We start from the raw sequence: 23802 nt of genomic DNA, 5'->3' as shown, positions 1-23802 counted from the left end.
ATTAGCATGAAGAAACAATATCCTCCTTCAGAAAAATGAAATAACTTTTAAGTGAGTATTTAATCTGTATATGGTTTACTGTAAGTGTTTTATATGAAGAGTAAACACAGTGTAGCCTTGTAAAAATTTGTGACATCATGGACTGAACGGAGTAAAAAATAAAGGACAGATGGAAAAGCTTACAGCACCTGGTATTCCCAGGCGGTCTCCCATCCAGGTACTAACCAGGCCCGACCCTGCTTAGCTTCCGAGATCAGACGAGATCGGGCGTTCTCAGGGTGGTATGGCCGTAAGCGAAAAATCATCTCCCAACAAGCCTATTTATAAGTCACTCACAGACCTGAGTCTTTTCACTGTCATTTACTGCTCTTGACAAAAGTAAAGCAGCTCTACGGACTAATACAAAGATCTTGCCTCAAAATAAAAGCTCCTTTTAACTTTCACTACAAAAAGTAACCAAAGAAAAAAAGACAAAAACTCCCTATATGTCTTAATTTTTATCTCTTCATTTTTTTTGTTCAATTTTCTTGCTCTACGTTTCTTAATCAATGGAATGGAAGCTTCAGATTAGGCCCAATAAAAAAAAAGCCCAATTTAAAAAAAAATCATATTTACAAAGAATATTCTGAGAAATAAATAAATAAAATCATACACACACATTAAAGTATACTTGGCATACATTTACAGAAAGGCCCTGTGTCCTACAGAAGGTGCCTTTTTAATTTTTTTCACCCCTGCCATCCAAACAGCCTGAGTCCGCGGCACACTTGATCCAGGTAATTAGGACCTTCAGGATCACGTGAACATTCTAGACTCAGGTGTGTTAAATCTGAAATCTTTAGCGTGGTAGAGCCCCAGGAACAGGATTCAGTCGCCCTGTACCTATGTTAAGAAAATAAAAAATAATGCATTTTTTCTTTATTTATTAGCATGAAGAAACAATATCCTCCTTCAGAAAAATGAAATAACTTTTAAGTGAGTATTTAATCTGTATATGGTTTACTGTAAGTGTTTTATATGAAGAGTAAACACAGTGTAGCCTTTTAAAAATTTGTGACATCATGTACTGAACGGAGTAAAAAATAAAGGAAAGATGGAAAAGCTTACAGCACCTGGTATTCCCAGGCGGTCTCCCATCCAAGTACTAACCAGGCCCGACCCTGCTTAGCTTCCGAGATCAGACGAGATCGGGCGTTCTCAGGGTGGTATGGCCGTAAGCGAAAGACCAACTCCCAACAAGCCTATTTATAAGTCACTCACAGACCTGAGTCTTTTCACTGTCATTTACTGCTCTTGACAAAAGTAAAGCAGCTCTACGGACTAATACAAAGATCTTGCCTCAAAATAAAAGCTCCTTTTAACTTTCACTACAAAAAGTAAACAAAGAAAAAAAGACAAAAACTCCCTATATGTCTTAATTTTTATCTCTTCATTTTTTTGTTCAATTTTCTTGCTCTACGTTTCTTAATCAATGGAATGGAAGCTTCAGATTAGGCCCAATAAAAAAAAGCCCAATTTAAAAAAAAATCATATTTACAAAGAATATTCTGAGAAATAAATAAATAAAATCATACACACACATTAAAGTATACTTGGCATACATTTACAGAAAGGCCCTGTGTCCTACAGAAGGTGCCTTTTTAATTTTTTTCACCCCTGCCATCCAAACAGCCTGAGTCCGCGGCACACTTGATCCAGGTAATTAAGACCTTCAGGTTCACGTGAACATTCTAGACTCAGGTGTGTTAAATCTGAAATCTTTAGCGTGGTAGAGCCCCAGGAACAGGAGTCAGTCGCCCTGTACCTATGTTAAGAAAATAAAAAATAATGCATTTTTTCTTTATTTATTAGCATGAAGAAACAATATCCTCCTTCAGAAAAATGAAATAACTTTTAAGTGAGTATTTAATCTGTATATGGTTTACTGTAAGTGTTTTATATGAAGAGTAAAGACAGTGTAGCCTTGTAAAAATTTGTGACATCATGGACTGAACGGAGTAAAAAATAAAGGACAGATGGAAAAACTTACAGCACCTGGTATTCCCAGGCGGTCTCCCATCCAAGTACTAATCAGGCCCGACCCTGCTTAGCTTCCGAGATCAGACGAGATCGGGCGTTCTCAGGGTGGTATGGCCGTAAGCGAAAGATCAACTCCCAACAAGCCTATTTATAAGTCACTCACAGACCTGAGTCTTTTCACTGTCATTTACTGCTCTTGACAAAAGTAAAGCAGCTCTACGGACTAATACAAAGATCTTGCCTCAAAATAAAAGCTCCTTTTAACTTTCACTACAAAAAGTAACCAAAGAAAAAAAGACAAAAACTCCCTATATGTCTTAATTTTTATCTCTTCATTTTTTTTGTTCAATTTTCTTGCTCTAAGTTTCTTACTCAATGGAATGGAAGCTTCAGATTAGGCCCAATAAAAAAAAAGCCCAATTAAAAAAAATCATATTTACAAAGAGTATTCTGAGAAATAAATAAATAAAATCATACACACACATTAAAGTATACTTGGCATACATTTACAGAAAGGCCCTGTGTCCTACAGAAGGTGCCTTTTTAATTTTTTTCACCCCTGCCATCCAAACAGCCTGAGTCCGCGGCACACTTGATCCAGGTAATTAAGACCTTCAGGATCACGTGAACATTCTAGACTCAGGTGCACTCAAAAAAATAACTCATTGGATCAACTCAATTGAATTGTGGGCAGGATTTCCACACATCGACTTTGTGTAGCCCCAACCCAATCTAAATACCTCCATGGAACACAACATAATTGAGTTGGTCGAACCTATCTTCATTAAATGTAGCCAAAATAACCGAAATACCCCAGTGTAATACAATGTAATTGAGTTTGTCAAACACTACTTTATCTAATGTAGCCACAACAATATTCATATATTAAATGGCCTAAACTGATTTAAATTTATGCAATGAAACTTAAAAGAGTTGATCCAAAATAAATTTGTTATATTACCTTAGATATTCCCCCCATCCCACTTCAGACACAACACAAAATTTGGTTGTTGCTTTTTTATTATTATTTAAAACAGCAAAGAGCACAACTCTGCCCAACTAGAACTTGGGCACCATGTGCCATCAGCCCTGAAGTAAAAAAACACAAAATCCCTTCAAACATTTCAATACTTCAAGCAAAGAGGCACTCAGGATAAAGGCAAAGCCAGGCCACCCTCGTTTGTGTCTGTGTGTGTCTGAGTCTGTAGGTGTCTCTGTCTGCCCCCGTGCGTGTGTCTGTCTAGGCGTCTGTCTGTAGTGCGTGTGTATGTGTCTGTCTCTCTCACTTGTTCCCGGGTGACAAGTCTGTACACTACAAAAAATTAAATCTAAGCAAGCTTATTTTTCTAGTTTCAAGTAAAAACATCTAGTCAATTTTAAGTAAAAAAAAAAAAAAAAAAAACTTTTTCTCTCCTTAACAATTTCAAAAATCTATTGTTTCAAGTAGAGTATTTAGACTTTCAAATTTGTCCAGAAGAAAGCAGGATGCTCCATGCCAATGCCCTGCTACAGACTACTCACCAGCACACACGCACGCAGAACAAATGGTGTGCGTGCGTGTGTGCTGGTGAGTAGTCTGTAGCAGGGCATTGGCATGGAGCATCCTGCTCTGAACATGAAGAACATCAAGAAAACACTTCTTCAGTGTAGCCCAAAAAGTGTTACCCACAGGACTCCATGGGTATAGCAAAACGGGTAACTCTGTGGTCTGTGTGCGTGTACGCTGGTGAGTAGTCTGTAGCAGGGCGTTGGCATGGAGCATCCTATTTTCAATGTGAATTGAGGGGGGGGGGGGGACTTTGTAATACACAAAAAGTGGATAGCATCTTAAACAAATAGCTTGATTTTCAGTTGCTGAATTTTCACATTAAGTTTGTGTCCATCCAGGTTCATGAGAATCTTCTGGACAAATTCGAACGTGTACTTCATGCTGTCTGGGTAGGCAAGATCAAGGGCATAAATCAGCCCAAACAGGACAATGAAAGCGTTGATGACGGTACTGATGTTGTGCACAACTTTGACACCCTCGATTACCACTCCAACGTCATCTGGCTCTTGATGTCCCTGGCTCCTGATGCTGTAAATCCCCATGACTGTGGCTGTGATGTCCCCTTCTGCCTCCTCAGTGGACTGAACAAAACAGAACAAGTTTGACGAAAGCATTAAGAAATCAGAAAGTCATAAACTACAGTGTATACCAGAAGTGAGTACACTCGTCACATGTCTGCAGATTTGCAAGTATATCTTTTCATGGTACATTAAAGAAATATCACTGACAATGAAAAAGTCAGCGTACAACGTGAATTATTCTTCAATTTATTGTTCACTCAAAATAATAAAAGAATTCAGCCATTGGTGTAAAAACAACCAAAATGCAGCCGTTTTTTCTTGATCAGTTTTTTTTTTACTCGTTTCAAGCAAGTATTGCTGGTAATAAGTAAAAAGATCTCACTAAGAAAATATGACTCACCCAATGGACAAATGTCTTGAAACAAGTCTAAATAGTCTAAGTTCTAGTTAAAAAAGTACTAGTTATTAGGTGATTTTTACTTAAATTAAGATTGACTTTATTTGAAACTAGAAAAATAAGATTACTAAGATTTCATTTTTCCCTGTGTGGTGTGGCGGTAACCAAGTGAGTAGCACAAAGAAAAGTGTCCCATCCTTACAGTGAAGCATTGTAGTGAGACTGACATGGTTTGGGGCTGCATGAATGCAGTCAACACCGGGAAGTTGAATTTCACCAATAGAATCATGCATGGCATTGTCAACATGTGACTACTGAAGCAGATCTTGATCCTCTCAATGGGATTTTAACATATGGGTGTACTCACTTTTGTGGGTACATTTTGAGACCTTAATATTGAATTAATTTGCGTGAACAATAACTTGAAGCATTATACAAGCACTATACTACACAATAAAGAACTGAAAGACACTTACCTCATATTCCTTGAAAAACGCATCTGGGTCTTCATTTAGATAGACAACCAGACTGCGCAGGACGCACTCCCTCCTCAAGTCGATGTCGCTATACTAAAAGATGAATGACAAGACAAAGAAACAATAATGACTGTTAAAAACATTCACAAATTCCCAAATGATTGTGCAATTGCCCACAACTGAATTGTGCCTCATTAATTTGACCAATCCATTGATTTGACCATTGGTTGCAGTAAGAGTGAACAGTTTTGTGAAATACCAGTTGAGATGTGAGTTGTGAGCTGTTGTATAGAAGTGAAAGACAGCCTGGCCAAACAGTCTTTTAGTTTTAAGAATGCAATTGTCATTTCTGGAAATAAGCTAAATCAGAGAAAAAACAAATTCATGTAATCATACTAACCGAATCGGCCATTTCCAGGATGCGCTTGATCCTTTGTCCCTTGACACCTCCTTTGCTCTGGAGGATCTGCATCAGTTTCGCTGTGAAGTTGTCAAACTGGGAGAGGAACTTGGATCGAAGTGGTTTGGTTGTGACTCGCAAGAACTCTGCATTTACCTGGAAAAAAAAAAGGAAGAAAGACTTACTTGCACTGCCATTAATAAATGGAAACACTGCTATTGCAAAATACAAATGACAACCATTGATTCCCCTGGAAAATAAAAAGCACACACACACACACACACTTACTTCACTCTGCTCAAAAAGGGCAGGCCATCGTTTTTGAAATCCTCTATCCTGGGCCTCTGGTTCACAACTTCTTGTCGTCTGTAGGAGAAGGTTTTCTCCATCTTGGCTTTTATTACAGCTTCGTTGTCACGCTTGGCTACTTCTGTCAGCAATGCAATTCGTTCACTCTCCAGACTGTATTCAGTTTCACCTTTGGGATGTAGTGGGATGTAATTCACTTCAGCCTTTCTAGGCTTTTTGATATGAGCAGCAGATTTCCCTTGGCCTTCGCGTTTATGTTTTAAGGAATTGACTCGAATTTCGGGGTGCCCAAGTCTCCCAAGTTTGGTTCTGTAATTTTGCATTTTAAAGACTGCTTCCATCCAGAAAACCCTGACTTGCATCCTAACTGCCCCAAGCAATGATGGGCCTTTGTCAAAGCAGCTGCTACTTCCTCACACTGGTAATCCTTCGGATACTTGGTGTATTTCATCATCTCTTGTGCCAGGCCATTAAGGATGATTCCTTTAAGTTTCGGGCCAGGATTGAAGTATGTTCCCTTTGTTTCAAATTCAGTGTTCTTTTGTTGTAGCTCCAGTTCCGCTTCATAGGAAAACTTTGGGACAACAAAAACCAGGGGCCAGGACAATCCTGATGTATGAACCTCTGGGGAAGAGTGTGGAGTTGATGTACACAAGGTGGCATCACTGCTTGATGAGGCCAATGATGAACTCTCAGTGTTCGGGACTGGGGAACACAAAGCAGTTGGTTCCACTGTGTATAAAGAGATGAAGGGCTCCTCGAGTGGTGTGTAGATTACGTTGAGTGTACCCATATTTTGGATTTCAGACACTGAGGTGAGATTCATGAACTCTTTGAAGTCAGAATCCATATACTGCAAATGAAAGTCTTGATGCAATTGAAAGCTTGCTTTCACAAGATCATGTACTTCGTCCACAGTTTTTGGAATTCCAGAAACCATGTGCAATTTCCTGGAGTCAGTTCCATCACCAAAAATGACCCGTAGAACAGCTGGATTGGACATAGTTAAACACCTCCTGTCCTGATCTAAAACAAAAGTAGAACACGAAAATACTACATTAGTAATATACAGTATATTAAATGCAAATAGTTCATACTGTACAAGAGCAAGGTAAACACCTAGGTTATTTAGTGGCAACCAACTGATATTAAGGTCTGAGACCAAAGCCACACACAGTTTTGACAATACAGTCATCAATAAAAAAAATTAAAATGACCCTTATCGTTTCCAACCTAAAAATATATTTTAAAAGCATCCATTTTCACCATTATCTTCTATACAGAGATCCAAAAAAATTATCACCACATTGGACAACACTAATAGCGATGTATTTATTATTGGGCTAATATCAAACGATGCATCAGTTTGGCTACACCGTTTATTAACAATGTCACTTACCCTTGACAATTTTCGCAACAAGTGAAGTCGGGTCCTTCAAGTCACCAAGCTCAATCAGGCCAACCTCTCTAGTGGGGAATCACAGTTCAAAGCCAACGGAATGCTCCCTGTATGAAGCACCAACACCTTCAGTTCTGATCTGAAACAGAAGTACAACAAGAAATACCACATTAGTTTTATAAACATATATATTAAATGCAATGCATTTATGATTGGACTAATATCAAACAATGCATCAGTAGGGTTACGCCATTTAACACTAATAATAATAGCCTTATTTGTATAGCACAATTCATACAACACATGGCACTCAAAGTGATTTTACAGTTTGTGAAAAAAAAAAGGTTTGTTAGCAACTTGTATGCAGGTGGATAGCTCAACAGTATTAAGCTGTTGAATAATAAAGTCAGAAAATAACATTGATGTCACCAACCTTTAATAATGACAAAGTACGCCACAAGCGGAGTCATGTCCTTCAAGTCATCAAGCTCAATCAGGCCAACCTCTCTAGTGGGGAATCACAGTTCAAAGCCAACAGAATGCTCCCTGTTCCAAACACCAACACCTTCAGTCCTGATCTGAAACAGAAATACAACAAGAAAATGTTAGCAACATACAGTATATTAAATACAAATAGTTCATATTTTAAATGAGCCAGATAAAGACCCAAGGAATTTAGTAGTGCCCAACTGCTAATGTTTGAGGCCAGAGCCACACACAGTTCTGACAATAAAATGTTAAATTTCCGTTACAGTTTGCAACTGTATTGGAAAATACAATTGAAAAAAAGTAAACAGAACATCAATCAGCATATTTGGAACCAAGATTTTCACTTACCTTTAACAAGGACAAATCTTTTCAAAATGACCATGCGCAAACCCGCTACGATGTACGCCACAAGGGGATATGGGTCCTCCAAGTCACCAAGCTCAATTAGGCCAACCTCTCTAGTGGGAGACTCCGATAATTCAAAGCCACCGTAATGCTCTCGGTACCAAGCACAAACACCTCTAACTATAAAAATTGGATTATCCTTTACAATGCACAGCTGAATTATCTCATTAAATTTCGGAAGTCCATCTGCAGATCCATGCACAATAAGCATCCCTGTTTTGTAACATATGCCACTGTACGACAAATGTTTTGCCATATGAACCTCAGTAGTTTCTGGGTATTTTTGATTTAGTTTTGACCTAACTTCCTCACTAAGGACATCCATAGGCAGAACTGAAATATCTGAGACTTCCAAGGATGACTTCTTTAAGTTGGAGCCATGCATTTCATAGGCTAGCATAAATTGATGTTTAGTAGCTAGTGAACGAGGTATATTTTTAAAACAGTTTGTATATCGAGCAACCTGTTTAAAGAAGCTATGCTTAGCCTCGAACCTCATAGTCCATAGTGCTACCAGCGGCCCAAAGCAGCGTATCATTTGCGGATAATGCTCTAAAAAGTGATGTTTTGGCAGGAGCTTTACATGTGGAAAGAGTTCAAGATAGCGTTGTCTGTGATCATAGATCTTAGCCTCAAGATATGCAATGGTTTCACTTGTGTGTACAGGGGCTACTGCCAACTCAACAATGTCCTTCAGGTCCAGAATCAACAGCCATGATGGTTCATTTTCTGGTACAATATACCCAATGAAAAAGGGAAGAAATCGCAACAACGTCCAATTTTCATGAGCATTTCCGCCTATGGTGTTAGTGGATGTGAAAGAACGCGGTATGGCATGTGGGCGATTGGTTTTGTCTCCCCATTTGAATGGAAACGTCTGAATCAATGTGTTAAGTAAATCAAGAGTGAAGTATTTTTTTTAGATCAATAAGGAAATACAGCGTGCAAGTTCAACTGGCACAATACCTTCAAAGAGGTTGTGCACAATATCAGGAGGATATCCAGTGCTTACATGAAAATGGGAGAGGTTCTCTGTTAAAACACACTGTTTCTTTACACCACAGCAAATTGCTGCACTTTCCTGGGCAGATTGGACATGAACATCATGAATATCTCGGGTTCTAAGCCGGAAGGCACCAGACTTCACATCTTTGAAAGTCTGTTAATGAATATTGGTTGTGTTTCCTGTTTTTGTGTGTATTAAATGTACTGTAAATATTGGTTTTAAATGTACATCCTGAAAACACACATGGGACCGTTTCGTTTTGCTTGAGATGTCTATTTAGATGATGAAAAAAGTATTTCTCTGTTGTTAGCTCTCTGCAAAAACACACATGGCACTGAAATGTAGAAACTTCCAATGGCTTTTGAGATAACTGTTTAGCGTGACTTTTGTATGTGTGATTTAATAGCTTATTCCATGTGTTAAATGTACAAGGACAATCTGTGTATGCACATGGAAAACGACAATTACCTCTAAAATGGCCATGCGTCTGTCTGAAATGCTGCAATAACAAATACCTGCTAGCTAGTTCCAGAGAGCATTCTTTGCACTTCCACATTAATTATCCTGCAAGGAAGAGTAAAGACAGTTAGCAAAATTAACTCTTGTAAGGTCTTGTGTTACATAGGAGCTCTTGCTTGGGTCTGGTGGACCCATGGTATTTTGAGGCTTTTAGATCTTTTTTTTATTACTGATTTGGGCCCATGTTCCTCACAAAAACTGAACCAAGTCCAGTGAATCACAGTGTGAAAATTATTTTCATACTATTTTTCTAAAGCTAAAATTGTAAGAGTCAAACAGATCCTAAGACCTCACAAAGGTTCAAATTGAATGACAATGAATGAAAATGATGGATATACTGTGAAACAGATGGTCAATTACTTACCATCACTGAGAGGTTGGCTGCTGTACGGTGCCATTGATGTAAACTGCAAAAGATAGATATAAAATCAGTGCAAGTGTAGGGATTAACAGCATTTAACCTCTTAAGCTCCAAGCCTATTTTGACCAATTTCCACCTGAAATTACATACTCACATTTGAAGGCTTATCACTCCAATATTAAATAATTCAGAGTCAATTCTATGAATTAATATTACTTAGAAGCCTTTACACAATTCATTTAAGATACTTTAATTATTCAATTGAACATGTAATGGCCAAAATATGGTAAAAACCAGGAAATGTTTTAGGCGCTTTTCAGATTTTCTATTTTATTTTTTTATTTCCAGACATATAAAATGAACTATTTATATGGATGAAGAGTTTTGGCAGCTCTACATTGTGCTATAATGTGTATATCATCATATAAAATTATAAACTGCTGCCTTTAACTGGTTAGAAACTATAGTGATCTGAAGCAGTAATGGTATTTTCTTTCTCCAAAGGACTGGAAACTTTATAATAATAAAAACTACCACTTTTATAACTCATTTTGCAGTAATAAGGCTGTTTTTGTGTAGTCTACTCCTATACAAATAGAAAACAGCAGTGTCTCTTTAACAGAGCGCTTCCTGCAGAGTGAGCAGTCTCTGAGAGAGAGTATCTGTGCCCAAGCAGCGCCCGCCCCCCCTTTCATCTGGCTGAACTCGACACCTGATTGGCTGACAGACCTAGAGCAGACTCTACTGCATACAGTCACGTGCAGTAGAGTCTGCTCTGTCAGCAGACACCGGACACTTGGCGGAGCGTCGAATTTAATGAGGAGTTAAAGTTTTTATTAATTTCTTTCTGGCTGAAATGATTCCAAGCACTGATTGGATATAAATGGGGATTATAGGAGACTGGATTGATGGATTCTCTTAAGTTTGGACTCGTTTTGAAGGTAAGAGCTTGGGGGACGCGCTGGTGGGGGTTGGGGGGGTGTGTGATGTGTCCTGAGGTAACCCCAGGACAAAACCCGAGCAGGTTTTAACTGTAAACACGCGCTCCGACGCGCTCTTTCAGCTCTCATTTAGGAACCGTACATCCTACAGTAAAACGGAGCACGGTTCCGGAATCCGGGGAGCCATAAACGCAAATATGAAAGTTATGAATCATATCTTTATGAAACTAGGCATATTTCGCCCTAAATGTTTATTTTCTGAAATGAGATACTGCTAAATAGTCTAGATAACTGAAAAGCAGAGATTCTAAGCTTTAAATGGTATATTGGGTGTCTATATTGAGCCTATAATTGTATAAACTATTCATAAACACAGCCAGATATTATTTTTCATAAATTTCTGGCCCGCCGGCGGGCCAGGGCGTGTTAAGAGGTTAATTTGTCAACATTTATTTGTTGCTTATTATGACATCAACTAAAATGTAAAAATTTACCACTTATGCATCACACATCCTAAACAAGCATACAAATAAACTGCTGAGATTTTTGCCACTGGCTTTCACTGTTGTAGGCGGATTATGACGTGTTTGCATAATAGCGTAATTTATGGCTACTGACTGCAGCATGTGAGATTTCCAAGAGTTTCGAGTAAACATAGGGAACTGGCCACACAAATCCCATGCACGAAACTGAGTTCAGCCTGCATGAGTTTTGCTGCTTACATCCATCCAAAAGGTTCCTGCGAAACGGATTTTCGTAACAATTACAATATATTTAGGCAAGCTATTTACGTTTATTCAGCAATAAAACAATAAAAAGAGTAAAGTAATAAAAGATTGTGTTTTGCCGAAATACGCTGATTCACTAGCTACAACGAAGACTAAAATGGGCGGGAAGACATCCCGTAGCTAGCTAAATCACCAGTCTCTAGCTAGCTACCTAGCTAGCGAATTAATTTGGCCAACAGTAAGTTAAGTTAGCCATTTGAACAGCTTAGTTAAGCTAACAAACAGTCATTGTGTACATTTTATTACCTTAAGACCAATGTATATGTACAAGGCCCCTGGAAAAAAGCAAATTTTCAGTTTTGCTAGCTAGCCAGCACTAGCTAGTTAGCTACCTAATCTAGCTGAGAGACGTCGGCAAACCAAGCTAACGCTAACTATCTAGTTACCAGTTTTGCTAGCTAATTAGCTAGCTTAGCTTGGTTGCCGTCTTTATAGCCAGTCATTTTTGCAACTTGGTTAAGCTAGCGTTAATAAAAAAGGCGTCTTGTAAACATTTTATTACCTTAAGACCAGTATATTGTATGTGTAAGTACAATGAACCTGACAAACCAAATTATCAGCCTCTCTAGCTAGCTATCTAGCTAATGCTAACTAGCTAAAGACGTCGACAAGCCAAGCTAACGCTAGGTGCTAGCTAGCTAGAGAAGCTGAAAATATGTTTTTTTTTAGGGGTTTTGTACATATACATTGGTAGTAAGTTAAATAAAATGTACAAGATAACAGTTTCATTAGGGAACTGCGCAAAAGGCGGAACTGGACGATAGGGGTACGGCCGATAATAGCTTTGCTTGTTAGCGTTAGCTAACTAACTATCTAGTTAAGCTAATAGAACAGGCATCTTGTAAACATTTTATGACCACATGATAATTTTATTGTATGTATAGGTGCAAGAAAACTCCATTATAAGGCTGGTTTTCATGGACAATTCACTGCTTTCACACTTACCTCACGCTGCTTGGCGACGGTCTCTTTCCCTCTGGCTTGGCTGTGCTTGCATTCGTGGTCCCGCTCTACACATTCATCCGCCGCCTAGATTAGTTCCCCAAGGTTAATAGTTGTTTAATCTGCACATTCTTGGTTTGTGATTTTCTTCTTCTGTATTATAAATTATTATTGCTTCTGGAATATTTGTAAGATACGTACTATGAAAAAGGACACTTACTTTTTTCAACCGAAAACAAAGTGCTTCTCCTGTGGCGCATTAATACAATGACACACCAAGACTAGACACAGCCAGAGAATCTCTGGTATGGTCATAACTCACAATATGAAGTTCATTTGACTCCTTAAAATATCTGCTTCATTAAAGTAACTTAAAAATACTTGTTGAAAGACTAAAATCTCACAAACTATAGTTGAAATCCGAAAACTCATATGAATAGTAAGGCTAAATCATTTTTTACATTGTGGGAAGGCGCATGCGCACGAGAAGGTGCCGAATTTAAATGAACAGATTTGTATTGAGTTCATGAATGATGAGTAAATGTATTGTGTTGAAACAATTATATCTAAATGCATTTAATATTTAACCAATTTGTTTGAGCAAATCAAGCAAAAACATAATGTGACACACCAAAGGAGGGCTTGGGTCATTTTTTTGAGTGTGTGTTAAATCTGAGATCTTTAGCGTGGTAGAGCCCCAGGAACAGGAGTCAGTCGCCCTGTACCTATGTTAAGAAAATAAAAAATAATGCATTTTTTCTTCATTTATTAGCATGAAGAAACAATATCCTCCTTCAGAAAAATGAAATAACTTTTAAGTGAGTATTTAATCTGTATATGGTTTACTGTAAGTGTTTTATATGAAGAGTAAACACAGTGTAGCCTTGTAAAAATTTGTGACATCATGGACTGAACGGAGTAAAAAATAAAGGAAAGATGGAAAAGCTTACAGCACCTGGTATTCCCAGGCGGTCTCCCATCCAAGTACTAACCAGGCCCGACCCTGCTTAGCTTCCGAGATCAGACGAGATCGGGCGTTCTCAGGGTGGTATGGCCGTAAGCCATAGATCAACTCCCAACAAGCCTATTTATAAGTCACTCACAGACCTGAGTCTTTTCACTGTCATTTACTGCTCTTGACAAAAGTAAAGCAGCTCTACGGACTAATACAAAGATCTTGCCTCAAAATAAAAGCTCCTTTTAACTTTCACTACAAAAAGTAACCAAAGAAAAAAAGACAAAAACTCCCTATATGTCTTAATTTTTATCTCTTCATTTTTTTTGTTCAATTTTCTTGCTCTACGTTTCTTACTCAATGGAATGGAAGCTTCAGATTAGGCCCCATAAAAAAAAGCCCAATTAAAAGAAAAATCATATTTACAAAGAATATTCTGAGAAATAAATAAATAAAATCATACACACACATTAAAGTATACTTGGCATACATTTACAGAAAGGCCCTGTGTCCTACAGAAGGTGCCTTTTTAATTTTTTTCACCCCTGCCATCCAAACAGCCTGAGTCCGCGGCACACTTGATCCAGGTAATTAAGACCTTCAGGATCACGTGAACATTCTAGACTCAGGTGTGTTAAATCTGAAATCTTTAGCGTGGTAGAGCCCCAGGAACAGGAGTCAGTCGCCCTGTACCTATGTTAAGAAAATAAAAAATAATGCATTTTTTCTTTATTTATTAGCATGAAGAAACAATATCCTCCTTCAGAAAAATGAAATAACTTTTAAGTGAGTATTTAATCTGTATATGGTTTACTGTAAGTGTTTTATATGAAGAGTAAACACAGTGTAGCCTTGTAAAAATTTGTGACATCATGGACTGAACGGAGTAAAAAATAAAGGACAGATGGAAAAGCTTACAGCACCTGGTATTCCCAGGCGGTCTCCCATCCAAGTACTAACCAGGCCCGACCCTGCTTAGCTTCCGAGATCAGACGAGATCGGGCGTTCTCAGGGTGGTATGGCCGTAAGCGAAAGATCATCTCCCAACAAGCCTATTTATAAGTCACTCACACACCTGAGTCTTTTCACTGTCATTTACTGCTCTTGACAAAAGTAAAGCAGCTCTACGGACTAATACAAAGATCTTGCCTCAAAATAAAAGCTCCTTTTAACTTTCACTACAAAAAGTAACCAAAGAACAAAAGACAAAAACTCCCTATATGTCTTAATTTTTATCTCTTCATTTTTTTTTGTTCAATTTTCTTGCTCTACGTTTCTTAATCAATGGAATGGAAGCTTCAGATTAGGCCCAATAAAAAAAAAGCCCAATTTAAAAAAAAATCATATTTACAAAGAATATTCTGAGAAATAAATAAATAAAATCATACACACACATTAAAGTATACTTGGCATACATTTACAGAAAGGCCCTGTGTCCTACAGAAGGTGCCTTTTTAATTTTTTTCACCCTTGCCATCCAAACAGCCTGAGTCCGCGGCACACTTGATCCAGGTAATTAGGACCTTCAGGATCACGTGAACATTCTAGACTCAGGTGTGTTAAATCTGAAATCTTTAGCGTGGTAGAGCCCCAGGAACAGGAGTCAGTCGCCCTGTACCTATGTTAAGAAAATAAAAAATAATGCATTTTTTCTTTATTTATTAGCATGAAGAAACAATATCCTCCTTCAGAAAAATGAAATAACTTTTAAGTGAGTATTTAATCTGTATATGGTTTACTGTAAGTGTTTTATATGAAGAGTAAACACAGTGTAGCCTTTTAAAAATTTGTGAAATCATGGACTGAACGGATTAAAAAATAAAGGAAAGATGGAAAAGCTTACAGCACCTGGTATTCCCAGGCGGTCTCCCATCCAAGTACTAACCAGGCCCGACCCTGCTTAGCTTCCGAGATCAGACGAGATCGGGCGTTCTCAGGGTGGTATGGCCGTAAGCGAAAGATCAACTCCCAACAAGCCTATTTATAAGTCACTCACAGACCTGAGTCTTTTCACTGTCATTTACTGCTCTTGACAAAAGTAAAGCAGCTCTACGGACTAATACAAAGATCTTGCCTCAAAATAAAAGCTCCTTTTAACTTTCACTACAAAAAGTAACCAAAGAAAAAAAGACAAAAACTGCCTATATGTCTCAATTTTTATCTCTTCATTTTTTTTGTTCAATTTTCTTGCTCTACGTTTCTTACTCAATGGAATGGAAGCTTCAGATTAGGCCCAATAAAAAAAAAGCCCAATTAAAAAAAATCATATTTACAAAGAGTATTCTGAGAAATAAATAAATAAAATCATACACACACATTAAAGTATACTTGGCATACATTTACAGAAAGGCCCTGTGTCCTACAGAAGGTGCCTTTTTAATTTTTTTCACCCCTGCCATCCAAACAGCCTGAGTCCGCGGCACACTTGATCCAGGTAATTAAGACCTTCAGGATCACGTGAACATTCTAGACTCAGGTGTGTTAAATCTGAAATCTTTAGCGTGGTAGAGCCCCAGGAACAGGAGTCAGTCGCCCTGTACCTATGTTAAGAAAATAAAAAATAATGCATTTTTTCTTTATTTATTAGCATGAAGAAACAATATCCTCCTTCAGAAAAATGAAATAACTTTTAAGTGAGTATTTAATCTGTATATGGTTTACTGTAAGTGTTTTATATGAAGAGTAAACACAGTGTAGCCTTGTAAAAATTTGTGACATCATGGACTGAACGGAGTAAAAAATAAAGGAAAGATGGAAAAGCTTACAGCACCTGGTATTCCCAGGCGGTCTCCCATCCAAGTACTAACCAGGCCCGACCCTGCTTAGCCTCCGAGATCAGACGAGATCGGGCGTTCTCAGGGTGGTATGGCCGTAAGCGAAAGATCAACTCCCAACAAGCCTATTTATAAGTCACTCACAGACCTGAGTCTTTTCACTGTCATTTACTGCTCTTGACAAAAGTAAAGCAGCTCTACGGACTAATACAAAGATCTTGCCTCAAAATAAAAGCTCCTTTTAACTTTCACTACAAAAAGTAAACAAAGAAAAAAAGACAAAAACTCCCTATATGTCTTAATTTTTATCTCTTCATTTTTTTTGTTCAATTTTCTTGCTCTACGTTTCTTACTCAATGGAATGGAAGCTTCAGATTAGGCCCAATAAAAAAAAAGCCCAATTAAAAAAAAATCATATTTACAAAGAGTATTCTGAGAAATAAATAAATAAAATCATACACACACATTAAAGTATACTTGGCATACATTTACAGAAAGGCCCTGTGTCCTACAGAAGGTGCCTTTTTAATTTTTTTCACCCCTGCCATCCAAACAGCCTGAGTCCGCGCACACTTGATCCAGGTAATTAAGACCTTCAGGATCACGTGAACATTCTAGACTCAGGTGTGTTAAATCTGAAATCTTTAGCGTGGTAGAGCCCCAGGAACAGGAGTCAGTCGCCCTGTACCTATGTTAAGAAAATAAAAAATAATGCATTTTTTCTTTATTTATTAGCATGAAGAAACAATATCCTCCTTCAGAAAAATGAAATAACTTTTAAGTGAGTATTTAATCTGTATATGGTTTACTGTAAGTGTTTTATATGAAGAGTAAACACAGTGTAGCCTTGTAAAAATTTGTGACATCATGGACTGAACGGAGTAAAAAATAAAGGACAGATGGAAAAGCTTACAGCACCTGGTATTCCCAGGCGGTCTCCCATCCAAGTACTAACCAGACCCGACCCTGCTTAGCTTCCGAGATCAGACGAGATCGGGCGTTCTCAGGGTGGTATGGCCGTAAGCGAAAGATCAACTCCCAACAAGCCTATTTATAAGTCACTCACAGACCTGAGTCTTTTCACTGTCATTTACTGCTCTTGACAAAAGTAAAGCAGCTCTACGGACTAATACAAAGATCTTGCCTCAAAATAAAAGCTCCTTTTAACTTTCACTACAAAAAGTAACCAAAGAAAAAAAGACAAAAACTCCCTATATGTCTTAATTTTTATCTCTTCATTTTTTTTTGTTCAATTTTCTTGCTCTAAGTTTCTTACTCAATGGAATGGAAGCTTCAGATTAGGCCCAATAAAAAAAAAAGCCCAATTAAAAAAAAATCATATTTACAAAGAGTATTCTGAGAAATAAATAAATAAAATCATACACACACATTAAAGTATACTTGGCATACATTTACAGAAAGGCCCTGTGTCCTACAGAAGGTGCCTTTTTAATTTTTTTCACCCCTGCCATCCAAACAGCCTGAGTCCGCGGCACACTTGATCCAGGTAATTAAGACCTTCAGGATCACGTGAACATTCTAGACTCAGGTGTGTTAAATCTGAGATCTTTAGCGTGGTAGAGCCCCAGGAACAGGAGTCAGTCGCCCTGTACCTATGTTAAGAAAATAAAAAATAATGCATTTTTTCTTCATTTATTAGCATGAAGAAACAATATCCTCCTTCAGAAAAATGAAATAACTTTTAAGTGAGTATTTAATCTGTATATGGTTTACTGTAAGTGTTTTATATGAAGAGTAAACACAGTGTAGCCTTGTAAAAATTTGTGACATCATGGACTGGACGGAGTAAAAAATAAAGGAAAGATGGAAAAGCTTACAGCACCTGGTATTCCCAGGCGGTCTCCCATCCAAGTACTAACCAGGCCCGACCCTGCTTAGCTTCCGAGATCAGACGAGATCGGGCGTTCTCAGGGTGGTATGGCCGTAAGCGAAAGATCAACTCCCAACAAGCCTATTTATAAGTCACTCACAGACCTGAGTCTTTTCACTGTCATTTACTGCTCTTGACAAAAGTAAAGCAGCTCTACGGACTAATACAAAGATCTTGCCTCAAAATAAAAGCTCCTTTTAACTTTCACTACAAAAAGTAACCAAAGAAAAAAAGACAAAAACTCCCTATATGTCTTAATTTTTATCTCTTCATTTTTTTTTGTTCAATTTTCTTGCTCTAAGTTTCTTACTCAATGGAATGGAAGCTTCAGATTAGGCCCAATAAAAAAAAAGCCCAATTAAAAAAAAATCATATTTACAAAGAGTATTCTGAGAAATAAATAAATAAAATCATACACACACATTAAAGTATACTTGGCATACATTTACAGAAAGGCCCTGTGTCCTACAGAAGGTGCCTTTTTAATTTTTTTCACCCCTGCCATCCAAACAGCCTGAGTCCGCGGCACACTTGATCCAGGTAATTAAGACCTTCAGGATCACGTGAACATTCTAGACTCAGGTGTGTTAAATCTGAAATCTTTAGCGTGGTAGAGCCCCAGGAACAGGAGTCAGTCGCCCTGTACCTATGTTAAGAAAATAAAAAATAATGCATTTTTTCTTCATTTATTAGCATGAAGAAACAATATCCTCCTTCAGAAAAATGAAATAACTTTTAAGTGAGTATTTAATCTGTATATGGTTTACTGTAAGTGTTTTATATGAAGAGTAAACACAGTGTAGCCTTGTAAAAATTTGTGACATCATGGACTGAACGGAGTAAAAAATAAAGGAAAGATGGAAAAGCTTACAGCACCTGGTATTCCCAGGCGGTCTCCCATCCAAGTACTAACCAGGCCCGACCCTGCTTAGCTTCCGAGATCAGACGAGATCGGGCGTTCTCAGGGTGGTATGGCCGTAAGCGAAAGATCAACTCCCAACAAGCCTATTTATAAGTCACTCACAGACCTGAGTCTTTTCACTGTCATTTACTGCTCTTGACAAAAGTAAAGCAGCTCTACGGACTAATACAAAGATCTTGCCTCAAAATAAAAGCTCCTTTTAACTTTCACTACAAAAAGTAACCAAAGAAAAAAAGACAAAAACTCCCTATATGTCTTAATTTTTATCTCTTCATTTTTTTTGTTCAATTTTCTTGCTCTACGTTTCTTACTCAATGGAATGGAAGCTTCAGATTAGGCCCAATAAAAAAAAAGCCCAATTTAAAAAAAATCATATTTACAAAGAATATTCTGAGAAATAAATAAATAAAATCATACACACACATTAAAGTATACTTGGCATACATTTACAGAAAGGCCCTGTGTCCTACAGAAGGTGCCTTTTTAATTTTTTTCACCCCTGCCATCCAAACAGCCTGAGTCCGCGGCACACTTGATCCAGGTAATTAAGACCTTCAGGATCACGTGAACATTCTAGACTCAGGTGTGTTAAATCTGAGATCTTTAGCGTGGTAGAGCCCCAGGAACAGGAGTCAGTCGCCCTGTACCTATGTTAAGAAAATAAAAAATAATGCATTTTTTCTTCATTTATTAGCATGAAGAAACAATATCCTCCTTCAGAAAAATGAAATAACTTTTAAGTGAGTATTTAATCTGTATATGGTTTACTGTAAGTGTTTTATATGAAGAGTAAACACAGTGTAGCCTTGTAAAAATTTGTGACATCATGGACTGGACGGAGTAAAAAATAAAGGAAAGATGGAAAAGCTTACAGCACCTGGTATTCCCAGGCGGTCTCCCATCCAAGTACTAACCAGGCCCGACCCTGCTTAGCTTCCGAGATCAGACGAGATCGGGCGTTCTCAGGGTGGTATGGCCGTAAGCGAAAGATCAACTCCCAACAAGCCTATTTATAAGTCACTCACAGACCTGAGTCTTTTCACTGTCATTTACTGCTCTTGACAAAAGTAAAGCAGCTCTACGGACTAATACAAAGATCTTGCCTCAAAATAAAAGCTCCTTTTAACTTTCACTACAAAAAGTAACCAAAGAAAAAAAGACAAAAACTCCCTATATGTCTTAATTTTTATCTCTTCATTTTTTTTTGTTCAATTTTCTTGCTCTAAGTTTCTTACTCAATGGAATGGAAGCTTCAGATTAGGCCCAATAAAAAAAAAGCCCAATTAAAAAAAAATCATATTTACAAAGAGTATTCTGAGAAATAAATAAAAAAAATCATACACACACATTAAAGTATACTTGGCATACATTTACAGAAAGGCCCTGTGTCCTACAGAAGGTGCCTTTTTAATTTTTTTCACCCCTGCCATCCAAACAGCCTGAGTCCGCGGCACACTTGATCCAGGTAATTAAGACCTTCAGGATCACGTGAACATTCTAGACTCAGGTGTGTTAAATCTGAAATCTTTAGCGTGGTAGAGCCCCAGGAACAGGAGTCAGTCGCCCTGTACCTATGTTAAGAAAATAAAAAATAATGCATTTTTTCTTCATTTATTAGCATGAAGAAACAATATCCTCCTTCAGAAAAATGAAATAACTTTTAAGTGAGTATTTAATCTGTATATGGTTTACTGTAAGTGTTTTATATGAAGAGTAAACACAGTGTAGCCTTGTAAAAATTTGTGACATCATGGACTGAACGGAGTAAAAAATAAAGGAAAGATGGAAAAACTTACAGCACCTGGTATTCCCAGGCGGTCTCCCATCCAAGTACTAACCAGGCCCGACCCTGCTTAGCTTCCGAGATCAGACGAGATCGGGCGTTCTCAGGGTGGTATGGCCGTAAGCGAAAGATCAACTCCCAACAAGCCTATTTATAAGTCACTCACAGACCTGAGTCTTTTCACTGTCATTTACTGCTCTTGACAAAAGTAAAGCAGCTCTACGGACTAATACAAAGATCTTGCCTCAAAATAAAAGCTCCTTTTAACTTTCACTACAAAAAGTAACCAAAGAAAAAAAGACAAAAACTCCCTATATGTCTTAATTTTTATCTCTTCATTTTTTTTTGTTCAATTTTCTTGCTCTACGTTTCTTACTCAATGGAATGGAAGCTTCAGATTAGGCCCAATAAAAAAAAAGCCCAATTAAAAAAAAATCATATTTACAAAGAATATTCTGAGAAATAAATAAATAAAATCATACACACACATTAAAGTATACTTGGCATACATTTACAGAAAGGCCCTGTGTCCTACAGAAGGTGCCTTTTTAATTTTTTTCACCCCTGCCATCCAAACAGCCTGAGTCCGCGGCACACTTGATCCAGGTAATTAAGACCTTCAGGATCACGTGAACATTCTAGACTCAGGTGTGTTAAATCTGAAATCTTTAGCGTGGTAGAGCCCCAGGAACAGGAGTCAGTCGCCCTGTACCTATGTTAAGAAAATAAAAAATAATGCATTTTTTCTTTATTTATTAGCATGAAGAAACAATATCCTCCTTCAGAAAAATGAAATAACTTTTAAGTGAGTATTTAATCTGTATATGGTTTACTGTAAGTGTTTTATATGAAGAGTAAACACAGTGTAGCCTTGTAAAAATTTGTGACATCATGGACTGAACGGAGTAAAAAATAAAGGACAGATGGAAAAGCTTACAGCACCTGGTATTCCCAGGCGGTCTCCCATCCAAGTACTAACCAGGCCCGACCCTGCTTAGCTTCCGAGATCAGACGAGATCGGGCGTTCTCAGGGTGGTATGGCCGTAAGCGAAAGATCAACTCCCAACAAGCCTATTTATAAGTCACTCACAGACCTGAGTCTTTTCACTGTCATTTACTGCTCTTGACAAAAGTAAAGCAGCTCTACGGACTAATACAAAGATCTTGCCTCAAAATAAAAGCTCCTTTTAACTTTCACTACAAAAAGTAACCAAAGAAAAAAAGACAAAAACTCCCTATATGTCTTAATTTTTATCTCTTCAATTTTTGTTCAATTTTCTTGCTCTACGTTTCTTAATCAATGGAATGGAAGCTTCAGATTAGGCCCAATAAAAAAAAAGCCCAATTTAAAAAAAAATCATATTTACAAAGAATATTCTGAGAAATAAATAAATAAAATCATACACACACATTAAAGTATACTTGGCATACATTTACAGAAAGGCCCTGTGTCCTACAGAAGGTGCCTTTTTAATTTTTTTCACCCCTGCCATCCAAACAGCCTGAGTCCGCGGCACACTTGATCCAGGTAATTAAGACCTTCAGGATCACGTGAACATTCTAGACTCAGGTGTGTTAAATCTGAGATCTTTAGCGTGGTAGAGCCCCAGGAACAGGAGTCAGTCGCCCTGTACCTATGTTAAGAAAATAAAAAATAATGCATTTTTTCTTTATTTATTAGCATGAAGAAACAATATCCTCCTTCAGAAAAATGAAAGAACTTTTAAGTGAGTATTTAATCTGTATATGGTTTACTGTAAGTGTTTTATATGAAGAGTAAACACAGTGTAGCCTTTTAAAAATTTGTGAAATCATGGACTGAACGAAGTAAAAAATAAAGGAAAGATGGAAAAGCTTACAGCACCTGGTATTCCCAGGCGGTCTCCCATCCAAGTACTAACCAGGCCCGACCCTGCTTAGCTTCCGAGATCAGACGAGATCGGGCGTTCTCAGGGTGGTATGGCCGTAAGCGAAAGATCAACTCCCAACAAGCCTATTTATAAGTCACTCACAGACCTGAGTCTTTTCACTGTCATTTACTGCTCTTGACAAAAGTAAAGCAGCTCTACGGACTAATACAAAGATCTTGCCTCAAAATAAAAGCTCCTTTTAACTTTCACTACAAAAAGTAACCAAAGAAAAAAAGACAAAAACTGCCTATATGTCTTAATTTTTATCTCTTCATTTTTTTGTTCAATTTTCTTGCTCTACGTTTCTTAATCAATGGAATGGAAGCTTCAGATTAGGCCCAATAAAAAAAAAGCCCAATTTAAAAAAAAATCATATTTACAAAGAATATTCTGAGAAATAAATAAATAAAATCATACACACACATTAAAGTATACTTGGCATACATTTACAGAAAGGCCCTGTGTCCTACAGAAGGTGCCTTTTTAATTTTTTTCACCCCTGCCATCCAAACAGCCTGAGTCCGCGGCACACTTGATCCAGGTAATTAAGACCTTCAGGATCACGTGAACATTCTAGACTCAGGTGTGTTAAATCTGAAATCTTTAGCGTGGTAGAGCCCCAGGAACAGGAGTCAGTCGCCCTGTACCTATGTTAAGAAAATAAAAAATAATGCATTTTTTCTTTATTTATTAGCATGAAGAAACAATATCCTCCTTCAGAAAAATGAAATAACTTTTAAGTGAGTATTTAATCTGTATATGGTTTACTGTAAGTGTTTTATATGAAGAGTAAACACAGTGTAGCCTTGTAAAAATTTGTGACATCATGGACTGAACGGAGTAAAAAATAAAGGAAAGATGGAAAAGCTTACAGCACCTGGTATTCCCAGGCGGTCTCCCATCCAAGTACTAACCAGGCCCGACCCTGCTTAGCTTCCGAGATCAGACGAGATCGGGCGTTCTCAGGGTGGTATGGCCGTAAGCCATAGATCAACTCCCAACAAGCCTATTTATAAGTCACTCACAGACCTGAGTCTTTTCACTGT

General features: G+C 37.7%; 1 long non-coding RNA gene and 15 other non-coding genes across 16 annotated transcripts; all 16 read right to left on the bottom strand.

Annotated features, from left to right (window-relative positions):
* Positions 1-176: 176 nt before the first annotated feature.
* On the bottom strand, positions 177-295 carry LOC125782986 (5S ribosomal RNA). The gene has a single exon (XR_007425723.1). It is a non-coding gene; the product is annotated as a 5S ribosomal RNA (ribosomal RNA).
* Positions 296-1100: 805 nt separating this feature from the next.
* On the bottom strand, positions 1101-1219 carry LOC125782790 (5S ribosomal RNA). The gene has a single exon (XR_007425528.1). It is a non-coding gene; the product is annotated as a 5S ribosomal RNA (ribosomal RNA).
* An 803-nt stretch (positions 1220-2022) lies between these two features.
* Positions 2023-2141, bottom strand: LOC125783025 (5S ribosomal RNA). Its single transcript, XR_007425761.1, has one exon. It is a non-coding gene; the product is annotated as a 5S ribosomal RNA (ribosomal RNA).
* A 3922-nt stretch (positions 2142-6063) lies between these two features.
* Positions 6064-12853, bottom strand: LOC125782674 (uncharacterized). The gene is made up of 6 exons (XR_007425419.1): positions 12742-12853; positions 12525-12608; positions 9854-9896; positions 9486-9534; positions 7504-7648; positions 6064-7209 (listed from the first exon to the last, which is right to left on the bottom strand). It is a non-coding gene; the product is annotated as an uncharacterized LOC125782674 (long non-coding RNA).
* A 611-nt stretch (positions 12854-13464) lies between these two features.
* LOC125782789 (5S ribosomal RNA) lies at positions 13465-13583 on the bottom strand. The gene has a single exon (XR_007425527.1). It is a non-coding gene; the product is annotated as a 5S ribosomal RNA (ribosomal RNA).
* Positions 13584-14387: 804 nt separating this feature from the next.
* Positions 14388-14506, bottom strand: LOC125782788 (5S ribosomal RNA). Its single transcript, XR_007425526.1, has one exon. It is a non-coding gene; the product is annotated as a 5S ribosomal RNA (ribosomal RNA).
* Positions 14507-15312: 806 nt separating this feature from the next.
* On the bottom strand, positions 15313-15431 carry LOC125782787 (5S ribosomal RNA). The gene has a single exon (XR_007425525.1). It is a non-coding gene; the product is annotated as a 5S ribosomal RNA (ribosomal RNA).
* An 803-nt stretch (positions 15432-16234) lies between these two features.
* On the bottom strand, positions 16235-16353 carry LOC125783099 (5S ribosomal RNA). Its single transcript, XR_007425833.1, has one exon. It is a non-coding gene; the product is annotated as a 5S ribosomal RNA (ribosomal RNA).
* An 803-nt stretch (positions 16354-17156) lies between these two features.
* On the bottom strand, positions 17157-17275 carry LOC125783061 (5S ribosomal RNA). Its single transcript, XR_007425797.1, has one exon. It is a non-coding gene; the product is annotated as a 5S ribosomal RNA (ribosomal RNA).
* An 806-nt stretch (positions 17276-18081) lies between these two features.
* LOC125782786 (5S ribosomal RNA) lies at positions 18082-18200 on the bottom strand. The gene has a single exon (XR_007425524.1). It is a non-coding gene; the product is annotated as a 5S ribosomal RNA (ribosomal RNA).
* An 805-nt stretch (positions 18201-19005) lies between these two features.
* Positions 19006-19124, bottom strand: LOC125782785 (5S ribosomal RNA). Its single transcript, XR_007425523.1, has one exon. It is a non-coding gene; the product is annotated as a 5S ribosomal RNA (ribosomal RNA).
* Positions 19125-19928: 804 nt separating this feature from the next.
* LOC125782784 (5S ribosomal RNA) lies at positions 19929-20047 on the bottom strand. Its single transcript, XR_007425522.1, has one exon. It is a non-coding gene; the product is annotated as a 5S ribosomal RNA (ribosomal RNA).
* An 805-nt stretch (positions 20048-20852) lies between these two features.
* LOC125783000 (5S ribosomal RNA) lies at positions 20853-20971 on the bottom strand. Its single transcript, XR_007425737.1, has one exon. It is a non-coding gene; the product is annotated as a 5S ribosomal RNA (ribosomal RNA).
* An 805-nt stretch (positions 20972-21776) lies between these two features.
* Positions 21777-21895, bottom strand: LOC125782783 (5S ribosomal RNA). Its single transcript, XR_007425521.1, has one exon. It is a non-coding gene; the product is annotated as a 5S ribosomal RNA (ribosomal RNA).
* An 803-nt stretch (positions 21896-22698) lies between these two features.
* On the bottom strand, positions 22699-22817 carry LOC125782782 (5S ribosomal RNA). The gene has a single exon (XR_007425520.1). It is a non-coding gene; the product is annotated as a 5S ribosomal RNA (ribosomal RNA).
* Positions 22818-23621: 804 nt separating this feature from the next.
* On the bottom strand, positions 23622-23740 carry LOC125782780 (5S ribosomal RNA). The gene has a single exon (XR_007425518.1). It is a non-coding gene; the product is annotated as a 5S ribosomal RNA (ribosomal RNA).
* Positions 23741-23802: the final 62 nt, after the last annotated feature.

This window comes from Astyanax mexicanus, chromosome 18 (genome assembly GCF_023375975.1).
Source record: "Astyanax mexicanus isolate ESR-SI-001 chromosome 18, AstMex3_surface, whole genome shotgun sequence".
Taxonomy (NCBI): Eukaryota; Metazoa; Chordata; class Actinopteri; order Characiformes; family Acestrorhamphidae; genus Astyanax; species Astyanax mexicanus.
Note: the sequence above shows the minus strand (reverse complement) of the source record. Positions and strands in the feature narration are given on the sequence as shown.